Genomic DNA, 14,005 nt, shown 5'->3' on the forward strand with positions numbered 1-14,005 from the left:
CGCATCGTTTAGACTTGTAGAAAAGTAAGATACATTATCACTATGTTTAGTCATTTTCATTTCAGAAAATTAGGTGGGAGGTTGTGGCAGCACCAGCGTGTATCACAGAACTTTAATTGTACTTCTTGGACCTCTTTGGGAGGAGCTAGTGTGTAATCTTCTTTGTAATAAAAACTTGTATTTTGAAGATCTGTTCACATAGTATGGGACGGAATAATAAAGTATAGATTAAATAAAAAGGATAAAGGGGATATCTGATAACTGCTTAACCGTAAGATATATGACATAGCCTATATCTTGTACTTTTAATGCTCTTTTAAAAATATATATCATGCATCACTGAGTGCTTTCCTAATCAAGAAAACTGTGAAATGGTCTTTATTCCCGCAACCTTGTCTTGTCTTGTCTTGCGGATATTTATTTGGGATTCAAAAGACTTTTTCCCAGTCACAAGATCAGTAATATGGTACACTTATATCACAAAAACACACGTTTACAACACGAATGTCCGATTGTAGCATGATCACACGAAGATAGATGCACTTAAGGAAGTAAGATTATATCGGGTATGAGGAGGATTATGGAGGTAGTACATTCAGGACTGAGCAAAGACACAAAGAACTTAGTAAGCTGGAATAGGAGTAACGTGTGACGCTGTACGAGATCAGAAAATAATAAGAACCTTGAAACAGTATCTACTCACCAGGGACATTGAGAAGTGCCACCTCACAAACATGTCGGAACAAAACCAACTGCAAAACTAAATCGTGATTATAATTTTATGCGAGTGTTATCAAGGTACTCATTTAAAATAGTAATGATCGTAGGCGAAGGTTGGTGCAACAAAACTGAAAGTCGTGTAGGGAAAGATACTTGAACTTTAAGTAATTTCTGCATCAAAATGGTCTGGTGATGTGCATATTGGGGGCAATGAAAGAACAGGTGGTCACTATCGCACTCAGATTCTCCACAGGAACAAGTTGGGTCGTTCGTAATGTGAAATCGAGTTAAATATACTGGGGTTAAGGCATGATTAAATCGTAGTCGGATGATATTAGTAATGTGACGTCGTGTATACGTACCAGTTGCAAACCACGGTAGTGTGGGAATACTCGGTTGAAGTTGGTAGTAATATTGTCCTTTCGTATGAGCAGATAATCGCCATTGTGTGCACCATGTGTGTTGAGCTGCAGCTTTGATATTTGGAAAGAAGTCGGGAATCGGGATTTTGATTTGTAATATATTCGCGGTATCTGCACTAGCATCTTTCGCTGCTATATCGGCCATATCGTTGTCTACGTGCCGATTATGCCCTTTAATCCATATTAGCGTTATAACAAAACCGGATGTTTCAAGGCGAAATAGGAGAGACTTGACTTCGTAGACATATGTATTTGTATGAGGGGCGAGTGAATGCAGAGCTTGTAAAACACTTTGGGAATCGCTGAATATATTTATTTTTTGGATTGCAACTGTTGAGCATATACAAGGGCTTGGTATATGGCATATAATTCTGCTGTAAAAATAGTTAAATTATTAGGTAACGGATATTTAAAGCTGATGAGTAGTTGGGGGTCGTAAAATGCTGCTCCGACTCCAGTATCGGATTTTGACCCATCGGTAAATAGGTGGTAATCTGGTGTAGTTATGGGACTTTTAAATTTCTTATGAGCATATAATGTGGGATAAGGTGCAGACATAGATTGGATTGATGCATCAGAAGGGGCAATGATAATAGAAGGACGAAATGTTTGAATATCATAGTGGTATGAATACGTATTAATACGTGGTGTACGAAATATAGTCTCAGTAAGATGGTGGATTTCAGCATAAGCCATATATATGGCAGGATACCGATGATTGGGAGGAGGACGTTGTTGATAATATTCATATAATAATTGTAATTTAGGGACAATAAGGGAGTTCGTTCTACTAATATGTTTAAGTAGGAATTTTTTGGAAAGTTTTATCCTGCGGATGTACAGTGGTTCTTCCGTAGTTTCGACTAATAAAGCGTTAGTAGGTGTTGTGCGGAGGGCACCCACACTGATACGTAGTGCTGAAAATTGGAGACGGTCCAACGCTAATAAACTATGTTTAGAGGTTAAATCAATAATATGGGCGCTGTAATCAAGTATGGACCGAATGGTTGCATGATATAGCTGTAGTGCTGACAAAGGGTCAGCACCCCATGCACGTTTCGTTACCGTTCGTAAAATGGTGATATAACGATCAGATTTCCTAATCAGGTGTCGTATATGAGGTTGCCATGTGAGTTTTTGATCGATATATATTCCTAAATATAAATGTTGTGAAACCAAGGGAATGCTATAGGTGTCAAAGTTAATAGGGGTTTTATCAAAGGTCCGTTTATGTGTAAAGATCATTGCTGCACATTTAGGTAGAGAAAGGGAAAGTCCATGGGCCGTTAGCCACTGAATGACTAAACTTAGAACCTGAGATATTTTGTCTCTACAAAAGTCAATGTGGGAGTCAGCACAATAAATAACATAATCATCTGCGTAAGCTAGAATACGGGCGTGTGGTAGCACAAGAGATTCGAGTTCTTTCATGTAAAGGGCAAACAAAATTCCACTGAGTATTGATCCCTGTGGTAAACCTTGTGATGTGTAACGGCTATCAATTGTGTGTTGATGAGATTTAATAGTTAACCGGCGGTTAGTAAATAGTTGATTTAAAATAGAGATGAATTGGAAAGGGATTCCAGCACTAAATAATTTCTCCCAGAGGATATACAGTAATACAGCATCATAGGCACCTTTAATATCCAAAAACACTGCTACGAGAGATTGTTTCCGCCATTTTGCAAGTAAGATGTCAAGTAAGAAAATAATGATAGGGTCTTGTGTACTGATACCCCGTCTAAAGGCAAACTGGTACTTGGGTAATAACGAGTGATTTTCCAATACCCACGCCATGCGTTTCATAAGGATTTTACAAAAAACTTTGCGTATACACGATCCCAGAACTATGCCTCGGAAATTATCAGGTTCAGTAGGTCGTTTCATTGGTTTCAGGATGGGGGTGATGAAAAACTCGTTCCAAGATGCTGGTACATGTAATGTCTCTAAAATACTATTATAATATTTGAGTAAGTAAATTTGAACGTGGGGGGGTAAGGCCGTGAGCATTTGATAAGTAATTGCATCAGGTCCTGGTGATGAGCTATTGACGGTACATAATACAGAGCGTAATTCATTATATGTAATTGGATTCAAAAGGGAAAGAAAAGAACAAGAGTTATTCTGTGAGGTGGGTAGAAAGAGGGGATTTACGGTAACAGGGGCAAGGGTGTATAAAAAATCTTCTAGAACTTGTCGCGGATAAGCAGAAGAAGTTTGGTATTGGAAAGTTCTCGTGATCATGCGGATCGCGTTCCAAAATTTCGTTGCTGGGAGCTGTGGAGTTAATTGAGAAATAAAAGATTGCCAAGCTTTTCGCTTTTTTGCATTAAAGACGAGTTTTGTTTTCGCGATATGGTTTCGCAATTGAAAATAATGCTGCTGCGTCATCGATTGGCGATATTGTTTGAATAATTGTTTGCGCTTGTGAATAAGATCATGACATTCTTTATCCCACCATTTTAGTTCGTATTGCTGTGGATGGGTCGTCACTTTTAATGGTCGACACGGATGAAACATGTTTAAATATTGGGTTAAATAAGGGAGTAAAAGGGAAAAGGAAAGAGGGGACTTATGTTTCTGCTGCAAGATATAATTGAGGTATGATTGGTAAGTAGAGACATTGAAGTTTTTATAAGATCGGACGTTACTTATACAGGAGGGTGGAAGAAATTGGGAATGTGGTGGGTGAACACCATAGGTGATGATAATGGGGAAATGATCACTAGTGTGCGTATCAGATAATGTATGCCAGGTGGTAACAGGGGCCATAGTGGTGCGGCAGAAATTAAGGTCTACTGCGCTAGGTGGAGATCCAGGCGGAGTCAAACGGGTCGGAGAGCCGTCATTTAAGAGAAACAAATTCTGATGAGTTGAAATAGTAAGTAAGTTGGAACCTTTGATTGTATCTACCATACATCCCCATTCAGTATGGTGGCAATTAAAATCTCCGAGAAGAAAGAGATGTGGAAATGTGTCAAATTGTTGGATAAAATGCATCCATTGGTTCTGAGTGATGTAAATGTGGGGAGGGGAATAGATGTTAATGAAACAGGTGTTATGGTGTACTATTCCTACAGCATAAGTGTGCGGGATGATGTATTGCAAAGATAATTGTGTAACTGATAAGGAAGTATGTACACATGTGGCAACTCCATCAAAGCCGTTACCATCATGTCGGAGAACTTGATAACCTCGTAAACGAAAAGGGATATGCGGTTGAAACCACGTTTCTTGTAAACAGATCAAATGAGCTCGTGTTTCATTCAACAAAATTTGTAACTCATGTCTTTTAGAGGCGGCACTTCGACAATTCCATTGAAGTAAAGTGATCATGCTAGGATATTCATGATAGAGTCTCGTAGCTTGTATAAGACATGGTGAAGTTGAGGCTCGTGACCCATACTTTGAATTAACATTACCAGCAATTGCTGGATTTCGTGTTGTAGGCGTTCCTTGGAAGGAGGATAGTGTGTATCTTGAGGGGTTGCAGAGGGTGGCTGCCTAGCAGATGAGGGCGCACTGGAAGGATATGCTATTGACAGGGGTTGTTGCATGGCACTCGTGGATGGAATCGAATGTACTGGAACTGACGGTTCGTTTCGCAGAATGGCCATGTATCCTTGACGATCGAAACCGGGTTCAGGTGTAGGAGGGGGAGATTGCATGATTACTTGGGTGAATTTGCGCTTACGCAGATTGGGAGTCGAAGGGGATGGGGGATTTGTCGGTAGAGGAGGGAACTGAAGGTCTTGTTGCTCAGAATGATAAATGGGGAGGGCGATTCGGGCTTTGGCTTCGGGAAAGGATATGTGCTCAGTACTCATTAATTTTTTAATGGTGACCTGATATTTATGTTCTGGACAAATTGATGAACCTGTGACATGATTTTTTTTTACAGTACGCACATTGCGTAAATTGCTCCGTACATGCTTGGGTTTCATGTTGAGCACATTTCCCACAACGAGCAGTTTTCGCTTGACATTGTCGAATGGTGTGGCCATATCGCTGACATTTGCGGCAGCGAATCGGTGAAAAGATGTAGGGTTCTACTTCCATGTACACCTTATATAAGGCGACATGGGAGGGTAATGCTTGTGATCTGAAAACAATTTTTACTGAACCCGTAGGCAGGTATTGGGTTTCCCCATCTTGGACGGCACGGCGATTAAGTCGTTGCACACTTTTCACGGGTGCCTCGGATTCCAAGTACTTTAATATGTCGTCATTCGATAAACTCTTTTCAACGCCGCGAATAATGCCAACTCTTAACACTTGTGAGGATGGGATGTACGCTTTAATTTTGAGAGTTTCAAGCATGGGATTACTCAGAAATGCGTTTGCTTGAGAAGCCGTATGAAAGGTAACTTGTAGTCGATTACGTCCTTTACGTTGAATCGACTTGACATTGAGTTTGGTTTCATAAAAACGGCGACCAAGTGCCATAGGATGCAAATTGCCGATGTTTTGCTCGTTTAGGGATTCAACAAAGACAAAGAAAGGTCCGTGATGAAATCGATTATAATATTCCGGGGTAGGAGCCACTTGGAGCGTCTCGGATTGGTTGTTAGATTGTTCAGAATTAGACCGGTCTACCACTTCGGTATTACTTCCCTGAACGTCAGACGCAGTGGACTGAGAATCTTGCTGTCGTGTCGTATTACTGGATGAATTGGTTATGGGTTCTTCTTCCATAGGTACTACGATTTCACGCTCCACTCGTAAGGAAGTCCCATTTACCACTGATGTTCCTCCACTGTCGGTCTCCATTGCTTGGCATTCCCGCACCACACGCGAACGGACACACAAGTGATGACCACTACCTTGCACCTCGAACTTGCACAAGTAGAGTAGTGTACCGTACCACTGTCACTGCGTGACTGATTCCCGCAACCTGTGTAGAATACTTGTTTCATCACCACGCCCACTTGTTTTGACAGCTTAAAATATGGCAGACACGGCGTTCAAGTGGATTCAGAAATGGCGGTGCAACAGCTACTCTATTGGTTAATGCCAACTTAGGAACAAATATGGCGGCGAACTCTTTCACAAACTATGGCGAGAAGTTGATACTGGACTGACCAAAGAAGAACCGACTCATCTTTCCATGAACATCCTCCTTGCCATGAATAAATCCTTAGAATTTTCGACGTACATATGTTTCTATATCTACTCGTGAGAGCTTTCGAAATATATTCAGCCATTTGGAAGTCAATTTTTACCGGTAGTGCGATTTATCATTTTTATATTACATCTTCGGATGACAGTTGTCAGTTGTCACTTCTCTATAGACTCATACGTGTTTATGCGCATCCATCATTACGCATTTCAAAATCAATAAACACAAATATGGCGATGTATGTGAACCCTTTCGAAGCATTTGTTGATCCCTAGACTATTTTGCGTGGTATGTATACGAAAAGAAACGTTAGTTTTTGCAAAAGTCACATGCAAGGAATTCCTGTTCTTTTCTAAAAAAGAATTAAGCGTGTTATTGTCGTAAATCATCATAAATGACAGTCAAAACACAGTGGTTCTGGATGTCATGAGGTGTTCGCATGTGGGCGTATCTGTCAAATTCAAGCCGTGTCGCGTATGACAGTACGTATTTTTTTTATTGCCTGAGAGGATACTGTTATTATTCGACTACTAGTTGTTTACGTAGGAGACAACGTCTTTGGAAAAGTCGATGTTCCTACTGAGTTGTTTTTATTTTGTGTTTATAAAACCTGCGTATAGCCATGTAGCTTCGCGAACACAGTTACTGACATTTTAATTCGCTCTATTGTATATATCACGATGTTTGTGTTGAAATTAAGTCCTAAGGAAACTGTTTTATCTTATATTCATTAAGTCTGATTACTTCAAAGCAAAGCTCCAAAGTAACTATTGGTTAGAAAAGTGACGTGTTGGATTTTTGGCAGGTGTGTTGCAAGGTAATTATTAGATTATTTGATATAAAGAAGTAAATTTATTATTATACGATTAATACGTACTGAGACAAATATTTGGCAGTTTTCATCAATCAGTTGATTAATATATGCATGAAGTGATGTAGAGCAAATCGTGAGTAGGCTATGGTATGGCTAATGTAGTCATCATAATTGTCCTTATGTCAATGCAGATTTGGATTTATTCTTTTAGGAGAGGCTTAGGTAAACATATGGATTCTCCTCAGAATTATTGTAAATATTTAATATAACCATTGAAAGAATGCTTTTATGGCAATGCATTGTATTGTCTTGCAGATGTTTAGCATTGCTAGCCAATTCAGAATATAGGCCTACCTACCATAAGCAACATGACGTTTGCTGAAAGTATCAATAGCTAATGATCTAGATGATAATTTATGTTAGTTGGAACAAATGTGAATTCACTGTTACCAAAGCTTTGCCCATATGCCATTGTCAGTGAACTTGGTATGACTTTGTCGGGGTATTTTAATGTCGGTAGAACTGCATCATCTTATGCCACGAGTATGAGAAGATTATATCTCATCAACACACATTTTACTTTCAAACATGGATGTTAGATTCTGAAAAACATACTGTGGTGATAGGTAAAAAAAAATTAATAGCGAGAAGGATCCTTTCTGTATACAGTGAAAATAAGTGAAAATTTAATTGGTTCATTAACATCTAGTTAATCATATTTATGTTAAACTGTTTATTTCCCATAGATCTTAAGAAATTCAATGATGTAAGAATTTTGTTCTGAAATGGTTCTTAAAATACCAGTACCACGGAAAGATTTTTTGTATCTGACCCCCCCCCCCGCCCCCATTTAAGAAACCTAATATCACTTGCATCTATCAGGATGGGAAAAATACAGCAATAAAAGAGTCTCCATACTGCAAAATCTCATTTGTCAGGACCAACAAGCACATTTAGAGGTCAGACAACAGAGATGATGGCAGAGGCTTGTGTTACAAGTTAGTGGAACAAACGCCAAGCTGTAGTTGAGATTCTGTAGTTTTGCTGTTAACATTGTTATTATCATCTACAGAAGGATGTTTCCCACATTGAGGGAAATTATTCAAGTTGTACTAGCAGTTGTTAGCAAAATTATTAGGATTGATAGTAAATTTACCGAGCTCGATAGCTGCAGTCGCTTAAGTGCGGTCAGTATCCAGTATTCGGGAGATAGTAGGTTCGAACCCCACTGTCGGCAGCCCTGAAAATGGTTTTCCGTGGTTTCCCATTTTCACACCAGGCAAATGCTGGGGCTGTACCTTAATTAAGGCCACGGCCGCTTCCTTCCCACTCCAAGCCCTTTCCTGTCCCATCGTCGCCATAAGACCTATCTGTGTCGGTGCGACATAAAGCCAATTGTAAAAATAAAAAAATCAGTCTCATCACTACTTTTAGCGAATATCTTCACCAAAGTTCTCAGGGAAGTGTAAACCTTGCAGTGTCCCGGTTGTGCTGGTCACTGTCAGCTGACAGTAAGGTGGCAAAGTGAACTTGATGAAATAACTTCTGTTATTTGCTACCCAATAACACTATACCATTGAAAGAAGTTTCACTCCAAGGACACAGATCCTATGGTTTGAACTGTACTAATAGTTTGCATGGACAGCCAACAGATGGCAGGAAAGCAAACATTTTATACACAGAGCTAGTAGCGTGTACTGTACATCGAACCACCCCTGAGAGGTGATTGCTGGGTTCATATGGACTACGTTGAAGTAGCGTGAGAGGTTCAGCAGTCTTTTTTTTATTCTTTCTATCCCCAATTTTTGTGCTACATTTGTGAAAGAGATTTTCACTAGACAGTGTAAAATCCTTGCATTTGTATTTCATCTCTATTGCCAATCCTTTTACTTTTACAGCCATTCTTTCCTCCATACTGAAGAGGAAGGTGGTTGAATTCTGCCACCAACTGGGCCTGGCTTCTCCTCCTAGGTGCTCACATTTTTTGACATGTATGACAGTAACAGAACCCCAGCTGAGCTGATATTTCTTACACTTATTCTAGGCTCCTGCCTTTGATCTTTTCTGCCCAACTATCAATTTTTAACTCCTTTTCTTTTCTGATTTTGTTAATATTATGTTTGCACAATCTAGTTTTTTCTGTGTTCTTAATTTTGAAGTGTTTTTTCTTCCTTCACCACACATATTCATTGTTCAAGATATTAGAACTGTTTTCTAAATTCCTTTTTTCAGCCATGGTCCTACTGACCATAATGTGAATGCCTTATGAACTGAATCAGTAAGAACAAGCAGACTGACCTGTTGACCTAAATGGTTATGAAAATAATGGAATAAATATGAAAGTAGCTTATTTCTTCTGTATATAAAAGGTTATATACCTTTGAATTGGACCACTTGTGCTCTGTTAATACATTTTCTTTTTCAGTTTTCTTAATCTTGTTGTGTTTCACCATATAATATAACTTTAATACATTTTAAACAAGTACTCTCTCTCAGAAATAGTCTTCCCACATGTACCACTATAAAAATTGATTATGTTTATTAGTGTTTTAGTTTTGGTGTTTAGTGATTCTAACCATATGTTATCTGTTTCAGCCAAATTTTCAGAGGCTAACGGCTTATCTTATGAGGTAAGTTTCTCCCAGGTTTGGCCTGCAAAAATTAGTGTCTCGTGTGCTAGTTTGTGAGTTGTTATTATGTATTATAGTGTTTTGTTGTGATTAATCTTCGGTGTAATATGACAGTAGTGTAGAGTAATATTGGGCATAATCTGAGGTGAAGGCCATGAAAATATATGTATTTACCAATGTTTCTATGACTGGCTTTGAATCCCTGGTTTACTTATTAAAATTAGTGACTATTAGACAGAGTCATCCTCCTCCTCCTCCTCCTCCTCCTCCTCCTCCTTTCCCCTTATCTAGTTTCTGCTGGGTCGGGATATTTATGGCACTTCTATCTTCCACCATTCCTCTTTCATCATTTTGTCTTTGTTCTTCTTGCACTCCTCTCTGTCGAATCGATCCACCTTGTTGTATGTTTCCCTCTCACTCTTTTTCCCTCGAACTTTATCTCCATCTGTTTTGGTATTCTTTCCTCCTCCATCCCCTTTACACGTCCAAACCATCTTTCAATTCTTTCATTTAGTTTCTTGATTCACACCTCTTTTCTCACATCTTTGTTTCTCAATCTGTCTTTCCTATCATACTTCTTAAGTATTTCATTTCTCTGGCTTGAAACCTACTCTCCTCCCTACTTGTCATTGTCCGGGTCCCAGTCACATGAATCAATACATTCTACATTATCTCTTTACACTTCCTTGATACTTATTCCAGACCAGATTTCTTACACTCTCCCCTGTTGCACCCTCTTTCTAATCTTCATGTCCAGCCTTGTATTCTGCATTAATTCACTCCTCAGGTATTTGAAACTGTCAATAATTGTGAGGCTTTGACCACCAATTTTCAAAATGCCTTTCCCTTGTCTTTCCCTACTTGATATCACTATGGTCTTGCTTTTATCTGCACTGATTTTTATGATTAGAGAGAGTATGATAGTATAATATGATCTCTTCTGTCTCGCTTCTCTATTAGCAGCGTTTTTATCATATAACATGCTGGGTTGAGGGATTAGTGTTCTTGTGAACAGTTGTTCAGCAAATGCTTCATTGGTGAATAGTATCATTCTGTTTACAACTCCTCCTTCCTGCTGTCTGTCTCAATATTTAACAATTCACACAAAAAAAAATTTATCCAAATTTCCATACATTTTGCAATGGTTGTTTTTAAGAGTGAAAATAATTTGTTTATAATGAAGTCATTTCTTCAGAAGGAAGTCATTTGTTTTCCAATGCAGTTAATAGAATTAATAAGCTATTCAGTCTGTTCAAACACAAAATGTAATACTTAAATCATTATAACATACTTGTAAATAAATCGACAATTATAAATGGGCAGTTTCTTATTTTATCATTGCCTAGCAGATTCATCCTCATGAATAGAATGATACATTTCATAGAATCAAGGTTTGAATTCCAACACTGACTGTCTGTCCTGAGCGTGATTTTAATCTCCCTTGCTCTATAGTAATATTGAGATTGTACCTTAGTTTTAAATCTCAGGACACTTATCTCAATCCTAGGCCTTAAATAATTACACATTACTACTAAACCCACATGATACAGCTTATCAAACTGCCTTTGCAAAATACCCATACATGTGGTTGATAGCCAAAGATGATGCAAAGTTCCCCAAAAATGATCAACAACATATTTTTGCCAGTTTTTATTCCACATTTAATTTTTTTTTTATCCTTTCAGAAATGAAGCCTAGAAAATATATTTTTCTTTGTCCTGTAAAGCTTTCTTCTCATGCCTCCATTCATTGGGAATTGGTGGAGTTTCTTCCCCCTCTGCCTTTGCTGAAAAATAGAACACTAGATGATGTTGGGTTGGGGTAGCCATATGTATCCTTATCAGTTGTGTTCTAGAGTCACAGTGTATTTTACAGAATTTGAATTTTATCATTGAGCATCATGAAAATGGCTGCCTCCGTGGATTGGTGGTAGACTGCCGGCCTCTGGATTCCAAGATAGCAGGTCCAAACCCGGCAGCGGTAGTTGGTTTTTTGAAGTTCAAAGGTCCATTCAACACTCCATGTCGCACGATGTGACATGTAAAGTGTTAAAGTGACAACATTTATTAAAACTCAGCCACGGATGCCCAAGAGAGGTTCGGTTTATTCTACCATCTAGTGGGCCTAGAGAAAAAAGGGAATATCAAAGTTGCGAGCAGGTAGCCAAAAGGCATCAGAATAAAAAGGCAGTACATGATAGCCGAGGCCATATGTTTATTATTATTATTTACTATTATGAAAATTCTAGTTCAAGTGAGATGTTATATTAGACCTGCTCGGAAAAGGATTTTAAATATCAGGTTGGACTTAGAACATTCACTCCTGGATCTTGATTGACTAGGAAGAAAGAGGCATTAGATTTTGGTGGTGGTTTTACACTTTTGTCTTTTAGGAAATCCTTGGTAAATAAAAAATCTCTGGACAGTTCTTTTCAAAATTACTTGAGGAACCACAATTGATGTAGAGCTTCAAGATTTCTGTAGAACATCCAGAAAGTAGGTTCCACATACAAATAATAAGGTTCCTGTGCTGTAATTATGCTGTAGCGAATGTTGAGTTTCTTAATCACTAAATTCGTCATATTCCTCAATCATACTATATTGAGACAATCATAATATATTTGAGTTGGTGTTTTGTATATTTAACATATTCATATTGAGTGGCACAGTAGCCTACCTAAGTAACAGGATCTTACATCAGTTTCTTGATTGCAAGGACATAAGTGTCAATTTTGAAGTGTTGCCTTGGTATTAAAAGTGTGTTTCTAATGGTGTAAATCATTTATAGATGTTGTACAAGATATACTGAAAGAATCCTTTGAAAATATTTGTTGCTGTCTTAAATTGTCAGTCAGAATGTACTTTCTGGATGTCACTCATATTTTGAAACTATGTACAAGATCACTTCTAATTTCAGTTGCACTGAAGGAAGTTCCATTAATTATTATCCGTAATATACTTCAACACTTCTTGGAAAACTGCAAAAAGGTTATTGAGGTACTTTATCTTGAAGTTCAAGAATGTTGTAGCGAATGTTCAGTTTCTTAATCACTAAATTCCTCATATTCTTCAATCATACTATATTGAGACAATCATAATATATTTGAGTTGTTGTTTTGTATATTTAACATATTCATATTGAGTGGCACAGTAGCCTACCTAAGTAACAGGAGGTTGGAAGTTGGAGGTTATTGCATTAAGTTGCACGTTGCACTTGCTAGCAATTGCTGCACTGCACATTATCTTCACAAGAATTAAGAAAGCCTTTTATTTTATTTTTTTAATGAAGGAAAACCACGCTGTTAATTGCTTGATGCTTTTGTCTGCAGAAGCGATCCTGCCATAAACTACATGCTGAAGTGCATGCTCTTCACTCTCACATCCAGCTCACCCTGCTATGGCTTCAGCAAGAAAAATTTTGCATCCTGCACCACATCCTGCCAGCTAGCTCAGCAACCCAGCAATACTGCCATGCGTAATATTCAAACCGGAAATTCTCGTATGATATAGGATACGAAGCAGTTGCATAGATTTAACAAGGTATTTGTGGGTGTAAGAGGATTGCTCCTATAAATCAGTGATCGAGTTGTTCATGGATAGTAATTCTTTACACTTTTGATGTTACACATTATAAGAATTTTATTGCAGCCAATGGCCATATAAATGGTAAATATAATATCTTTCCACTTATTGTCACCAAGTTTGTTTGCACTTTTGATAATTGTCATGTCCATTATTCATTGGCAAGCTGGGTGATTGTTTGTTGCCTATGCTTGCACTGTAAGGCATGATGTTTCTCACAGTGTTGATCACAGAGTCTGCACATGCAATCCGGGCCTGGTTTATGGTAATTCAAGGTCTGGCATACTTTATGGTGAAACCCATGTATGGCAATAACTGTATGCCGTAAGTCACATCCTATGCGCATCCATTTACGGTTGATCATGGCGCCTGTCCCGAAGAAAGCCATCCCAATATCTGCTTTTTTCTTTCAGTTCTTGTAAGAGTTCCCGATAATTTGTTGTGGATGGTACCAGTAGTTGAAGTCTTACATCCTCCACTAAAAACATTTCCCTCGCCAATACATGAGTATTTTACAAGTCATTACCTCATTTTTGGCCTTGCATTAAGCCTTGTAAGTATTGACTAGGTTAACATTAAACAAATATTTTGTAAATTGTATGTAATACATAGACTAGTCGAGATGGAGTGTATTTCGAGATGCTTAGAACTCACTTGAGGAACCTCACTTTCAGACTTTCCAATTCTTGTAGTTGTTTCTCCATACTAATTATAGATCA

At 38.3% G+C, this 14,005-nt stretch overlaps 1 long non-coding RNA gene across 1 annotated transcript; it reads left to right on the forward strand.

Annotated features, from left to right (window-relative positions):
* The first annotated feature begins 6,441 nt into the window (after positions 1 to 6,441).
* Positions 6,442 to 13,775, forward strand: LOC136877154 (uncharacterized). Its single transcript, XR_010860729.2, has 3 exons — positions 6,442 to 6,549; positions 9,671 to 9,705; positions 13,034 to 13,775. It is a non-coding gene; the product is annotated as an uncharacterized lncRNA (long non-coding RNA).
* The last annotated feature ends 230 nt before the right edge of the window (positions 13,776 to 14,005 follow it).

The sequence above is a fragment of the Anabrus simplex genome, chromosome 7 (genome assembly GCF_040414725.1).
Source record: "Anabrus simplex isolate iqAnaSimp1 chromosome 7, ASM4041472v1, whole genome shotgun sequence".
NCBI classification, from domain to species: Eukaryota; Metazoa; Arthropoda; class Insecta; order Orthoptera; family Tettigoniidae; genus Anabrus; species Anabrus simplex.